The following is a 14,254-nucleotide window of genomic DNA, read 5'->3' as shown; positions in this document are numbered from 1 at the left end:
ATATCCTGAAAGATGAGGTGGCACATGAGGACAATTCAAGGTCAATCCAGAGACTGGCTAGGATGGGAACTTACAGGATAAAAACATTGAAATTTAAAATTCAAAAGAGAAAGGCATCTCTAGGATGCTTTGTTAAATAACTAAACAAGGAGGAGAGGCAACTATATAATTTCCTGATGACTAAGCAATAGGAGACACATATACTTTATCTGTAATGATGTGTAGATGTATTTATAAGTCTGCATCTTGTTATATTAAAAATAGAAAGTTAATTAACTATGAGAACAATCTTAAATGATTTCCTATGGGAGAAGTAAGAGAGAAAGATGCTGCAGTTTCCCAAAACATATCTTGCCTATAAATTTCACTTTAAAGTCCCTAAACCACTTAGTAGGTGTGGGTGTGCATTATATTGTGTACACATGTGTTTATTTTTAGGCTGTGAAAAATGGAGTGTCGTTTTTTAAGGAAGACTGAACTTTTTACAAACTAAAAAATAACAATCTTTTCCCTAAATTAACAGCTATACCAAAATTCCACTCATCATGTATCCCAGACTATGTGAGAAGGAGAAAGAGAGAGAACATGGCTTTATAATGATGTTTTAAAATGAATCCTTTGTTGAGCACTGGTGGCTCATGACTATAATCTTAGCTCCTCTGGAAGTTGAGATCTGAGGATCATGGTTGAAAGCCCGCTCAGGAAGGAGAGGCCATGAGAAACTTATCTCCAATTAAGCACCAGAAAACTGGAAGTGGCACTGTGGCTCAAGCGGTAGAACACTTAGCCCTGAGCTGAAGAGCTGAGGGACAGTGCCCAGGCCCAGAGTTCACACATAACTGACCAAAAAAATAAATAAAACAATCCCTAGAAATGGGAAGTAAAGTAAGTGATTCCAAACTGAAAGAGATCAGGTTGGTGACACAGACAGAACATAGTTAAAGTGACCTGAAAGTGACTGGTTTATCTATAAAACGTGTGACTTAAAAATGATTTCTTAAACATGTGTTTTTTATTACTTTGTTTAATGGTTGGCTTTATTAGCTTCAAAGCGAGAATGGCATGAGTCTTATTTTTACTGCTCTTTTCAAAGAGAAGGGGGGCTTAGAAATGGAGGGACAAAGGGTGAACAAAGGCAGGTACTTACCAGACACCATATTCAAAATGAACTATGCAACTTGTGGGTGGGATGGAAGGGAAAAACTGAGAGAGAGAGTAAGGGAAGAAGGTGACATTTTCCAAGAAGAAATGTACTCCTTACCTGACTTATGTAACTGTCATCCCTCTGTACATCACCTTTGTTATAACAAAAAAATCAAAGTTATTTTAACAGATGATCATAGGAAAATTTTGAATCTTGGTAGGTTCCAAAAGAATTCATGTGGAGAAAAAAAACTCACATGTTAGACTCAGTATGACAATTGTTGTTTGGAGACCATAATGTAAACCTAGAGGCAGAAAGCAAGTGAGGAATTCTGCTGGGATAACTATGCTTTTTCAGTGTGTGTGTGTGGAAGGGGGGGAGGGGAGAAAAATCAATGAATTAACTAAAAATCCTGTAGCTGAAATAAAACTCTTAGTATAAACTTACATCTCAAAGTCTTATGAGTGACCTTATTTTGTACTCCTTCCATTGGAAATCCCAAACCTGATGACCAATGCAGTAACACCAAGATTGGATCAGCCATCTCTTCCTTTGCCATTAGCATCCCATGCTTCATAACCTGAAGATTTCCCTGAGCATCTGAACTTCTTTTTTTTCTTTTGCGGTAATGGGATTTAAACCCAGGGCTTTGTACTTGATACATAGAAGTTCTACCGCTAAGCCACCCCACTAGCCAGCATCTAAACTTCTTTTTCTGTGATTCAACTTCAAACACTTTCTGGTGTATGACACAAACTCATGAGTCAATGAGGCCACGGAAACATAAAATAATAATTATTATAGGTTGAAATCAAATCCAATTTGCTTATCTCTAGTAGTTCATAAGGAAGCAAATGAAACAAAATATTGAGGCTATCTTTAGTGGATTCTAGGAAATGGGTTCATCTAAAGTCAATCCTGGGGCTGGGAAGGTGGCTTCAGTGGTAGAGTGCTTGCCTTGCATGCCTGAGGCCCTGGGTTCGATTCCTCAGCACCACATAAGCAAAAAGAAAAAAGCCGGAAATGGCACTGTGGCTCAAGTGGTAGAGCACTAGCCTTGAGCTGAAGAGCTGAGGGACAGCGCCCAGGCCCAGAGTTCAGGCCCCACGACCGGACCCCCCAAAAAAAGTCAATCCTCTCGTGTTTCTTACTATAGTCTGCACTCACAGGTACCAAGTAGTTAAGAGGGACCTTGAATTTTTGTGGAAGAAATTTCTAATTTTATTCCAGTTAACAATGAGAAAGGCCGGGCACCAGTGGCTCACACCTGTAATCCTAGCTACTCAAGAGGCTGAGATCTGAGGATTGCGGTTCAAAGCCAGCCTAGGCAGGAAAGTCAGAGAGACTCTTATCTCCAGTAAACCACCAGAAAAACCGGAAGTGGCACTGTGGCTCAAGTGGTAGAGTGCTTGCCTTTTGCTGAAGAGCTGAGGGACAGCGCCCAGGCCCAGAGTTCAAGCCCCATGACCGAACAACACCACCACCAAAAAGCCAATGAGAGGGAATGATGGGACCAAATTACCACCACTTCCCAGCTCCAAACAAATGGATGGTTGTGGAAGTACTAATAACCAGAGACAACCGGACTTCTCTGCCACCTTTCAAGGTGAATATTTGTCAGCAACTTGAACCTGAATCAAATCTGATCTCTAGATCTGACCACCAATGTATAGAAACTACAGAGGTCAAACAAAAACACTGAATGAACCCACAAAGGAACACAAAATTCTGGCTATGGAAATTCCATTGGACAAACAACCATTTCTCACCCCCTTCTTCCTCAGTGACTTGCCAAAAGACATGTGACAGAGGGGAAGTCTATAGATTAAAAAAGGCTTAAATACTCCTCCTCATCAACTACAGTTGTGGTCCTATATTCAGAGTCTAGCAAATATACTAAACACTAATGAGAAAATTGGGAAATTAGAACCATGACTAGACATTTTATCATATCAACAAATTGTTAACCAGGTGCCAGTGGCTTACACCTGTAATCTTAGCTATACAGGAGGAAGATCATGGTTTGAATCCAGCCTGCTCAGAAACGTCCAAATCAGCAAAAAGCTGTGCTGGAGGTGTGACTTATGCAACAGCATAGGGAAAGCACGAGGAAGCAAATGTGCAAACTCAAAGCCCTGAGTTTAAAACCCCCAAACCGCAAAAACATTTTTTAAAATGTTAATTTTTAAGATGTAACAGATGGTATTCTGTAAAAGAAATAACTAGAAGTTTTTACAGATTAAAAAAATAGCAATTCACCTCCTAAGCATAGTAAAAATCCATTTATTTTCTTAGTAGTTCTTTTTCTGAGGTTTTCAGAGGTGGAACGAGTTGGATAAGATTATTTAAAACTCCACACGGAAATAGAAATGCCTGAATAGCAAAGAAAAGTATGTAGAGGATAAATAATGAGAGACTTGCCTTCAACTGAAAGCTGCTGTAATGAAAATCACTGTAACGCAATCAGCATGGTATTGGCATAAGAGCAGACAAATCAGTGGGACAGAAGAGTGAATCCAAAAATAGACCTCAGTATATATCATAATTTAATATGTGACAAAGGTAGTATTTCAATTCTGTGGGGGAAAAATGGTTTATTTAATAAATAGTGCCGGCGTGACTGGCTATTCATCTAGAACAAAATGAACTTACGTGTCTATTTCACAACAAATCCAAAAATAAATTTCAAATGGATTAAAAACTTAAATGTAAACAAGAAGTCTTAGAAAAACACTTAAATGGCTACATGCAAATACAGGAGACAGAGATGAGTTTTTTCAAAACTAAAAACCTAGGAAGTGTGAATGCTAGACATATTTAATTAATAATTTAAAACTTTTAAATAGTAAAGAAAGCCAAAAAATACATTTAGAAAGATGTATGCAATATGGAAAATATTTCTTATATGCAGAAAACTTTTACAAATTGATAAACTAAAGACAAACATTGAAAAGGAGGAAAAGGGTATAAATAGATCATCGACAAAATAGCAAATTCAATTAGCTAATAAACATATTAAAAGTTATCCAAAGTCGCCAAGGAATTGCAAATTAAAATAATACTGAGATATTTTCCTATAGTCTGGCAAAATTAAAAGGCATATTTTCCATTATAATCTCATTCATTGTCCATGAAAATGTGAATTGTTATTGCCTTTTGAGATAAAATACTTTATAGCATCTATTAAAATAAAGACTCTAGCAAGGTGCTGGTGCCTTATGCCTAAAATCCTAACTACATGGGAGGCTGAGATCTGATGATCATAGAAACTACTGGGCAGGAAAGTTTGTAAGACTCATCTCTAACTAACCAGCAAAAAAGGTGGAAGTGGAGCTGTGTCTCAAGTGATAGAAAACTAACCTTGAGAAAAATAGCTTAGGGACAATGCCCAGGCCCTGAGATCAAGCCCCAGAATTGGCACATAAATAAACAAACAAATACATAAATAAATATTTAAAAAATTAAGAATCTACAGAACCTCTGACCTGGTGACTGCATTCCTGGGAATGCAGCTGGTAGAAATAAATAAAATAATATGCAAGGCTATATGTAAATTTATGGTAGCAGAAAGTTAAGAACAAAGTAAAGATAGGTCCATGAAGAAGTGATAGATTAAATTCTGCTACTCTCAAGAAAGAATCAGAGCCAGGTGCCAGAAGTTCACATCTGTAATACTGGCTACTCAGAAGGCTGAGATCTGAGTATAGTACAAATCAGTGTGGACAGAAAAGTCTGTGAGACTCTTGTCTCTAACTACTAAAATGCCAGAAGTAGAGCTGTGGCTCCAGTGATAGCCTTGAGCAAAAAAAAAAAAAAAACAAAAAACAAAAAACTAATGGACACCGTTCAGGCCCTGAGTTCAAGCCCCAGTACTGACACGAGAAAAACAAGGAAGAGGAAAAGGAAGGGGAGGAGGAAAAGAAGGAGAGGTATGAATTAAAGTTGTTCCTTGTGAATCAGAAGGATTTCTGTAAGACGTTAAGTGAGGAGCAAGGTGCAGAGCTCTATGTGTGTATGCATGTGTATTTGTCATTTTGTGGATTTGCATATAAACTCTTATTTGATTATGATTGCATGAGCTGGGGGAAAATATATGGGATGTTCTTTCTGGGATTGTTAATGGGGCTCTGCCAAGGGAGTCAAGGAGATGAGATCTGAGTAGATGCAGAAAGGAAGAGCTAGAAGATAAAACAAAAAAGATCTGAATTCTTTAGCTAGCATAATGATACTGCATTATGTGTATATCAGAATATATATACATATGTGTATATGTAATGTATGTACAATATGATGTGCATATACAGATGTGTGGTATGACCCCTTATGAGAACAAGCTGGTGTTGACTCGACAAATTTGGGGAGGGTGCTTGATATACTGGTGTTGAATTTTCAGATCTTGGTAACCTTTATGGTGTGATTCTTTTTGTTGCCAAGGTAAAGCATGCACATAGTTGTGGCTTGTATAAATGCTTGTAATACTGAATGAGCCATGAAAAAATGGGAAGGGATAAATGCCAGGTTGTTAACATTTGTTACCTCCAAGGGGATGGAGATAGGGGTGAATGATAATAAGCTTTTCCTTTTCCACACATCGTTGTGCTGATATACTTGTTCTCCAAGTCTGAATTGTTTTGTAATTTCAAAGAACAAAAGCATAGACAGACAGACAAATAGATAGATAGATGCTTATACATATGCACACACGTATGCACATATATATGGAGAGAAAATGCTTTCATTAAGTATTTAATTCTTCATCTTTCTCTCATAAATGAAGATTCTTTGTCTTTCTAGCCACCTAACAATACTGTTGTTTGTAACTCAGGATTGAATGTTTAAGGTTTATCACACTTTCTTCTCTTTTTGTTTTTTTATTTCTATCTGTTGAGACTGGCATCTGGGCTTTCTCCTTTAATCACTGTCATTTCCCTTTTCTCTAGCTCCATTCTCCTCTGTAGTTATTCTACCAGGGCTTACAGCTTTAAACCAACCCTCCACATGAGTCTCTTGTGAACTCCAGACCTGGGGTACCTGCCTACTGATATCTCACCCTCAAATGTCTAATTGACATTTCAGACTTAATACAATTCAGAATGGAAGTTTGAAGCGCCTCCTGCCTCACCCCAATTCCATCAAATGTTACATGACCTTAAGGGGAAAGCTCACACTCAATTCCCAACAGGCACCCAGAGTTAAGCCCCTTGAACATATACACAGTAGAGAACATCTTTTTCCTATATTCCCCACACTTCCTTCCTTTTTACAGCTCTTCCTCCCTTCTGCCCTCACTTCAACTAGAGTAAACCCAACTCCTTTGATCTCTCAAGCCTCATTTCCTTCCATTCTCTTCCTAACCTCTTTTCCCATGGCTATCCTGGATTCTTTTTAGTCTCTGTATGCTCACAAGCCAAACTTCCTCCCACCCATGTGCCATCAAACATGATCTCTTCTGCTTTTGAATGTTTGCTCTTCCTCAAGAATTCTGCTTGGTTTAACTCTTCTCCTCATTGAGTCTTTTCACAACGATTTTCTGGCCAACATTGCTACTGCCATTTTCCACAGTGCTTCTCTTTATTCAGAGGAGGATATAACTCTTACCCACAGAGATAACTCACATGCTGTGAGTTATAGGAACATAGAATATGATGGACAAATATTTGTTTAATAAAAGAATATATCAGTTCCTTGCATTCTCTGAGTGTGGGATGCCACCCTCTCCTCGAGAAGTCTGTCTAAATGTTGAAGGGTTTTTTATTTCTTCCTCTTAAATCTAATCCATGCTTCTCTTTTGAGAATTACTTCCAAATTTCTAGCACGTTGATGAAGATTTCTATTGTCTCCCTTACACTGTTAAAGATTTAGCCTTATGAAAGGGTAACTATGGTGATTTCATAGGATTTAGCAGATTTGTATCTCACTCCACCCATCGTCATTCAGTCTTGAGCTTAGAGAGCTGAGAAATGGTTAGTATGAGTCAGTCTCTGTATCTATATGAATCTGATGAATTTTATCTACATGAATCTGATGAATTTAAGTTTCTGGAATTTGGTTCTTGACGACTTTATCAGTCTGAGTTAGGTTTTGGAAGCCTGTCTTGGATGTCATTTAGCCTTCCTTAGTATCTGCAGCTGTAGCCTTGACATTCCCACTGCCCAGATTAAGTAAGATCTTATGAGCTAGGTTTTAAATTCAGTGAGGAGATGAATTACATAAATGCTAGATAAGAAAAGTGAGGTTCTAATGCCTGACACTACATTTCCTTCCTACTAATCGACTCAATCTTAAAATCAAAGATATCCACCCACATCCTTAGGGAGCTCATTGAAATCGTGTGCAGCTGAAGAAGTGTTGAATTTCTTTTATACCATGCCTGTAGTAGTCAATTAAAGACTTTTCAAAATTCAAATATGCATTTTATGTCTGTTTTCAAAGTCACTAAAGACCAAATTTTTGACCATTGACTTCTATGCTGAATATTCATGCCCTATGCAAAGAAATTTGATTAATTTGGGGTTTGGGAATGTGCTCAACTATTTTTATCTCGCTTTCCTACTATCATAGCATTTCTCAACCATAAGAAAACAGGTTTTTGTTTTCTTTCTCTCCTTTAACTTTTTTTTGTCAGTCGTGGGGCCTGAACTCTGGGCCTGGATGCTACCCCTCAGCTCTTCAACTCAAATCTAGTGCTCTACCACTTGAGCCACAGCACCACCTCCAGCCTTTTCTGCTTATGTGGTGCTGAGGAATCGAACCCAGGGCCTCATGCATTCAAGGCAAGCACTCTACCACTGAGCCACCTTCCCAGCTCATCCTTTAACAAATTTTTACATTCTCAGTGTTTTGGGTTCTTTAATGTGGGGTGTGTGTGTGTGTGTGTGTGTGTGTGTGTGTGTGTATGTGTGTGTGTGTGTGAGAGAGAGAGAGAGAGAGAGAGAGAGAGAGAGAGAGAGAGAGAGAGAGAGAGAGAGAGAGAGAGAGAGAGACCGGGAGAGAGACTATTCATGGTTAATCCAAGGCTAAATGTAAATTAACACAGATCATAAAATCACACATCTGTGACAAAAATTGTGGGGTTTGTTTTTCATGTGTTTTTTTTTTTGTATGCCAATAGTAGGCTTTAAACTCAAGACCTGGGAACTGTCCCTGAGCTTTCATGCTCAAGGCTATTGCTCTACCACTTGAGCTACAGCTCTGGTTCCAGCTTTTTGCTATAGTTGGAGACAAGAGTCTCATGGACTTTTTCTGCTCAGGCTGGCTTCAGACCTGATTCACAGATCTTAACCCCTTGATTATATGTGTCTGCTGCTAATGCCCAGCTCAAAACTGTTATTTTTAAGAAAGTGATAGAGGGCTGGGAAGGTGGCTCAGTGGTAGGTGCTTGTCTTGCATGCATGAGGCCCTGGGTTTGATTCCTCAGCACCACATAAGCAGAAAAAGCTGGAGGTGGTGCTGTGGCTCAAGTGGTAGAGCGCTAGACTTGAGCTGAAGAGCTGAGTGGTAGCACCCAGGCCCAGAGTTCAGGCCCCATGACTGACAAAAAAAAAAAAAAAAGAGCCAGGCACTGGTGGCTCACACCTGTAATTCTAGCTACTCAGGAGGCTGAGATCTGAGGATCACGGTTCAAAGCCAGCCTGGGCAGGAAAGTCTGTGAGACTCTTATCTCCAATTAACCACCAGAAAACTGAAAGTGGCACTATGGCTCAAGTGGTAGAGCACTAGCCTTGAGCTGAAGAGCTGAGGGACAGTGCTCAGGCCTAGAGTTCAAGCCCGATGACTGACAAAAAAAAAAAGAAAGAAAGAAAAAGAAAAAAAGAAAGTGATAGAGTGTCACTTTTATCCAGCCATGCTGAGAGATCCCTGTTTAGTTATTACCCACCTGTCAGCTGAGGACAAGGTAGACCAGTTTTTCCAGAGCTTTATATTTGGCCAATAAACCAAGGCCCACCCCAGCTACTAGCAGTCCTATGCTTTTCCTTTGCCTTCTTCCTGCAAGATAATCCAAATAAGAATGATAGTTTATAAACCATTGGTAAAATTATTAAGTAAAAGGATTTCTATTGTCTCTAGAAGACCTATGAAAACGGAAGTTCCTCATCTTTTGGGAGATATATTCCATTATTCTAGTACCACAATAGTAAATAAGTTCTTCCTAATGTTCATCTAAATCTTTTTTTTCCCTCTCTGTAAAAACATTTTCTTTTAATCAAAATTAGGGGACATGGAAAATTATTGCTCATCATTTTCTGTATTATTCTTGGGGACAATATGCAAGTTCTCTTTTTCATCTGTTCTATTTTAATTTTTACTGGTGAAAAATGAAAGCCCACTTTTCATTTCTCATCATTTTTTTGGATGCTATTCAGAAATTTCACATGACTGTGGAATTATGGTAGCCCAAATGGGGCCTCACTTACTAGATCATTGTAGAGATGGTAGATTTTGAAGGCTGGAAACAATAGGAGAAATTAAACAGGAAGTGACAGTTTTAACTGTAAGATTTTTGATCTTCTGTATCATGAAAATTAATAAAGTTGCTGGGTGCTGATGGCTCACACCTGTACTTCTAGCTACTCAGTAGGCTAAGATCTGAGAATCATTGTTCAAGGAAAACAAGAAAGTCCATGAAGCTCTTATCTGCAATTAACTAGCAAAAAGCCAAAAGTGGAGGTATGGTTCAAATGGCAGAGAACCAGACAGCCTTGAGTGAAAAACTAAAGGACAGCACTCAGGGCCTGATTTCAAGCCCCAGACTCTCTCTCTCTCTCTCTCTCTCTCTCTCTCTCTCTCTCTCTCTCTCTCTCTCATACACACACACACACACACACACACACACACATACACACTTACACATTAATAAGTCTAGCTGGAAAAGTCTTTTTTGCATCATATCTATCAATTAAAATTCACATCTATACTCAGTTCAGTACATGTATGAAAACCTGCTTATATATAATGTGTAATTTTAATGAATGCTTTTTGTAAGAAGGTAAATTAGTTCTCATTAGAATCATCTTTTGAGTAAATCAAAACTCCAATACAATGGACAATGCTCTTAATTTTCTTCAAAATCTAGTTGATATGTCATATCTTGGAAGTGCCCCACAAAGCTCTTAGGAAAGTAAACTCTTCTTCACCCTCCACAATCCTGAGCTCCATAGCACATCGCACTGCTTCTGTTGCACAGTCACTACCCCATTCTGAATTTCTTCTCTATTTGAAATGACCATCTGAGAAGAACATGGCATACCAAGGGCTATGTGTTTACTTCATGCTTCCTGCATTCACTTATTGTGATGTCTACTGCATCTGCTACATTGAGGAGATGTTCCAAAACTATTTACAGAATTGGTTAGTTCATGTGAGAACAAATGGAATTTTAGGAAAGATTTTCCTCTTCAAGTTCTTCTCCAAGATATCCCACATGAAGTTTGGTCAAGACCTTAAGACACGTATTTTTCTAGGAATTGAAAGGGGGTGAATACTATTAAGAAGCTATTAAAAGATAAGATCTCTCATCAAATTAATTTATAAAATCAATTTAATGCCAGTCAGAATATAAGTTTGAGAAAATGCCAATTTTGCTAAAGTTCATCTAGAAATACAAACATGGAAGAAGGGCCACTAAAAAAAATCTGAAGGCAACAAGGAATAATTAGGGTAAATACTTCTAGCAGATACCTCTATTAAATGTTCACCCCATTGTAGTAATTATCTTGCTTTGACCTGATATTAAGTAAACAGATTGGCAAATTCAGAAGTGAACAGAAAAAAAAAGAAGTGAACAGAAGTATATACAAACATGATTTTAGGATAAAGCCAGCTTCTTAAATCATGAGGAAATATGGCTTTTTTACTCTTAAAAAATCATCAATAGAGTGTGTTGTAGAAAATAGAAAGCCATTGGACAAAGATCACTTGAAACTTTGTATCACTTTTTTCAATCAACCAAATCCAGAGGCTCAAACTCTCAGACAAATGACATAACACCACAACCACTTTGGAAGCAAACACAGGTAAAAAAAAAAAAGACAAAATATTAGAATGGAGAAAAACATACTAAATATGACATGAAATTAAAAAACCTTATGCTGATTATTTAAATATTTTCAACAACTCTGAAATCAGATGCAGAAAGAAGTCCCACCCAAACAAATGTTTATAGACAAAAATCAAAAGATAGTGAAGAAATAGAAATACAAATACTTTTCATTATAGTATACACAATATCTAGTCTCTTTAATATGCAAAGAGTTCATATCATAGTAATTTACAGGAAAAAGACCAATGACTAAACAGAGAGATAGCAAAGAATATAAATACAAAGTTCAGGGCTGGGAAGGTGGCTCAGTGGTAGAGCGCTTGCCTTGCATGCCTGAGGCCCTGGGTTCGATTCCCCAGCACCACATAAGCAAAAAGAAAAAAGCTGGAAGTGGCGCTGTGGCTCAAGTGGTAGAGCGCTAGCCTTGATTTGAAGAGCTGAGGGACAGCACCCAGGCTGCGTTCAGGCCCCACGACCGGACCCCTCTCCCCAAAAAAAAAGTTCACAGGAGAGCAGTAAGTGGCTAATACAGCTATTAATAGATTATATGAGTACAAAAATAACCCATCTATGAAAGCAGAACAGTGAACCTGTTGAAATTGTTTTAAGGAGATGGTAAGAGAGACTGCTAAAGGATTTTACTTTTATCAAGATACATTGTATGCATGCATATAAATATCACAATGAAACCTTCCTATACAAGTAATATATGTTAATAGGAGTATCAAAATAAAACAAGTAAATTATCCACCAGATCAGCAATTTTTTGTTTTTTATTTTATTTTTGGCCAGTCCTGGGGCTTGAACTCAGGGCCAACATATTGTCCCTGAGCATGTTTGGGGTAGGCTAGTACTCTCCTGTTTGTACTCTATCTCTTGAGCCTTGGCTGACTTGGTGTTAACTGGAGATAAGAGTCTTGCAGACTTTCCTGGGCTGGCTTCAAACCCCAATCCTGAAATCTCAGCCTCTTGAGTAGCTAGGATTGCAGGTATGAGCTACTCATGAGTGGCAAATTGTGTTCTTTTAATTAATGACATACAATACTGGCCAAGAGATAAGAAATAGATACTTCCTAAACTGTTGGTAGAGGGTGAAAAAATACATTAAAATGTTTGATTATTTCGTGTGTGTGTGTGTGTGTGTGTGTGTGTGTGTGTGTGTGTGTGTGTGTGTGTGTGTGTGTGTGTGTGTTGCTGGGGATGGAACCCTTGGTCTTGGGAATGCTAATCAAGCACTCTCCTACTGAACTAAATGTTGGGTTAATAGTGCCAATTTTCCCTTCCAAATATATATATATATATATATATATATATATATATATATATATATATATATATATATATATATATATATAAACAGAGGATATAGCTCAGTGAGAGGGGGCTTGCTTCTTGATGTCTACCCATCAAAGCATTGATAGGTAGTGACTTAGTCTTTCTTCTCTTCCAGTGGTGACTTTTCTACACCCTGATCACGACTGACTTTCTTAAGCAGGTATTTCCATGACAAATCAATGATCAATTAGCCTGGCTCCTTGGATGGACAGTGTCTCCCCACAGCACATACTTCTGCCTCTGCTCCTTAGAAAGGGAACTCCAGCATCCTTGCTGCTCATGCAACCTCTTACCAGCAGACAGTCCCTCCTTCCATTAGCTTCTGATGTGATGTTCTTCCTCATTCTCCTATTTGTACTCTCACCCCACTCTTCAAACCTAGACATACAGTCCTTCTACTTGAAGCTTTGACTTTCTCTGGAATTTTCTCCACCCTCTCATGGTGATTTGAAAACTAATATGCCCTTTGCAACCTTACTCAAGAAGATCCCGGGGCTGGGAAGGTGGCTCAGTGGTAGAGCGCTTGCCTTGCATGCATGAGGCCCTGGGTTCGATTCCTCAGCACCACATAAGCAAAAAGAAAAAAGCCAGAAGTGACGCTATGGCTCAAGTGGTAGAGCGCTAGCCTTGTGCCCAGAGTTCAGGCCCCACGACTGGACCCCCCCACACCAAAAAAAAAAGTAGACCCCAATTCAACCCAACCCATACTCTTTAACCCTGGGTATCACAGAACACAAAGGGTGACTTTGGCCTCTTTAAACTGCCAACAAGGGTCCTTTCTCACATCACTAGGTCTCAAACCAGTTCTTGTATCCTCCTCTGTACCCTCCCAGCCTGGGTTACTTGCTTGTCTGCTGACATTTCTTGAAACTCTTATTCTTTGAACAGCTGGCACTAATGATGTTTCATTAGTTGGAGAAGTGGTTTCAGTGTGTGTGTGTGTGTGTGTGTGTGTGTGTGTGTGTGTGTGTGTGTGTGTGTGTGTGTGTGTGTGTGTGTAAACTTACAACACCTTCCTCTGTCTGTAATAAAATGTGAAAAACAGGTCTCTCTCTGCATAGTAGAGAGTATTCCAAATGTAAATTCACAGATCATTATCCACATGGCTTTTTTCACTGGGCCAAAGCCACTCTTTGGGGGCTACCCACCTGGAGTTTCTCTCTATTCAACCTTCTTTTCAGTAGCTAGTGAAAGGTTAAAGCTTGAGGCAGTGACTACCACGTGTTGCTTGTTTCTGTCTAGCAAAGCAGCACATGGTGGTAATCAAAACACCTGGTTGATTGTGTGCCTATATAAGACCTGCAAATCCTTAGCTTGGGGCTCTCCTCCTAGGCTCCGCTGTGTCGGTGTATAGGATGAGGCCCGAGCTGCAGCCTGTTTAAATAAAACAACTGTAGAGTCTGACTCTTGGTGGTCTTCTTGTGGGGGGTCCTGCGACCTTGGCATAACAGATAGGACCAACTTTTCCCATGTTGAAGTCTTTGTTCACAGAAGTCAGTTATGAATAGGCTGGACAAGGCATGTTATCATTCCTAACTTCCTTTTCTCCAGAACCTGAAACAAGACAGTTCCCCCTCCACCATCTGACACTGAGAAGGACAGTAGATGAGTTTAGTTCAGTGGAATTTATATCTGATTCTTCCTGCAAGCCCAATGGCTTGTTAAGGAAATGTTTTCTTTGTTACTTTCTTTATTTCCTTTCCTTTCCTTTCCTTTCCTCCTCCTCCTCCTCCTCC

This window comes from Dipodomys merriami, unplaced genomic scaffold (genome assembly GCF_024711535.1).
Source record: "Dipodomys merriami isolate MVZ:Mamm:240054 unplaced genomic scaffold, mDipMer1.0.p SCAF_9, whole genome shotgun sequence".
Taxonomy (NCBI): domain Eukaryota; kingdom Metazoa; phylum Chordata; class Mammalia; order Rodentia; family Heteromyidae; genus Dipodomys; species Dipodomys merriami.
Note: the sequence above shows the minus strand (reverse complement) of the source record.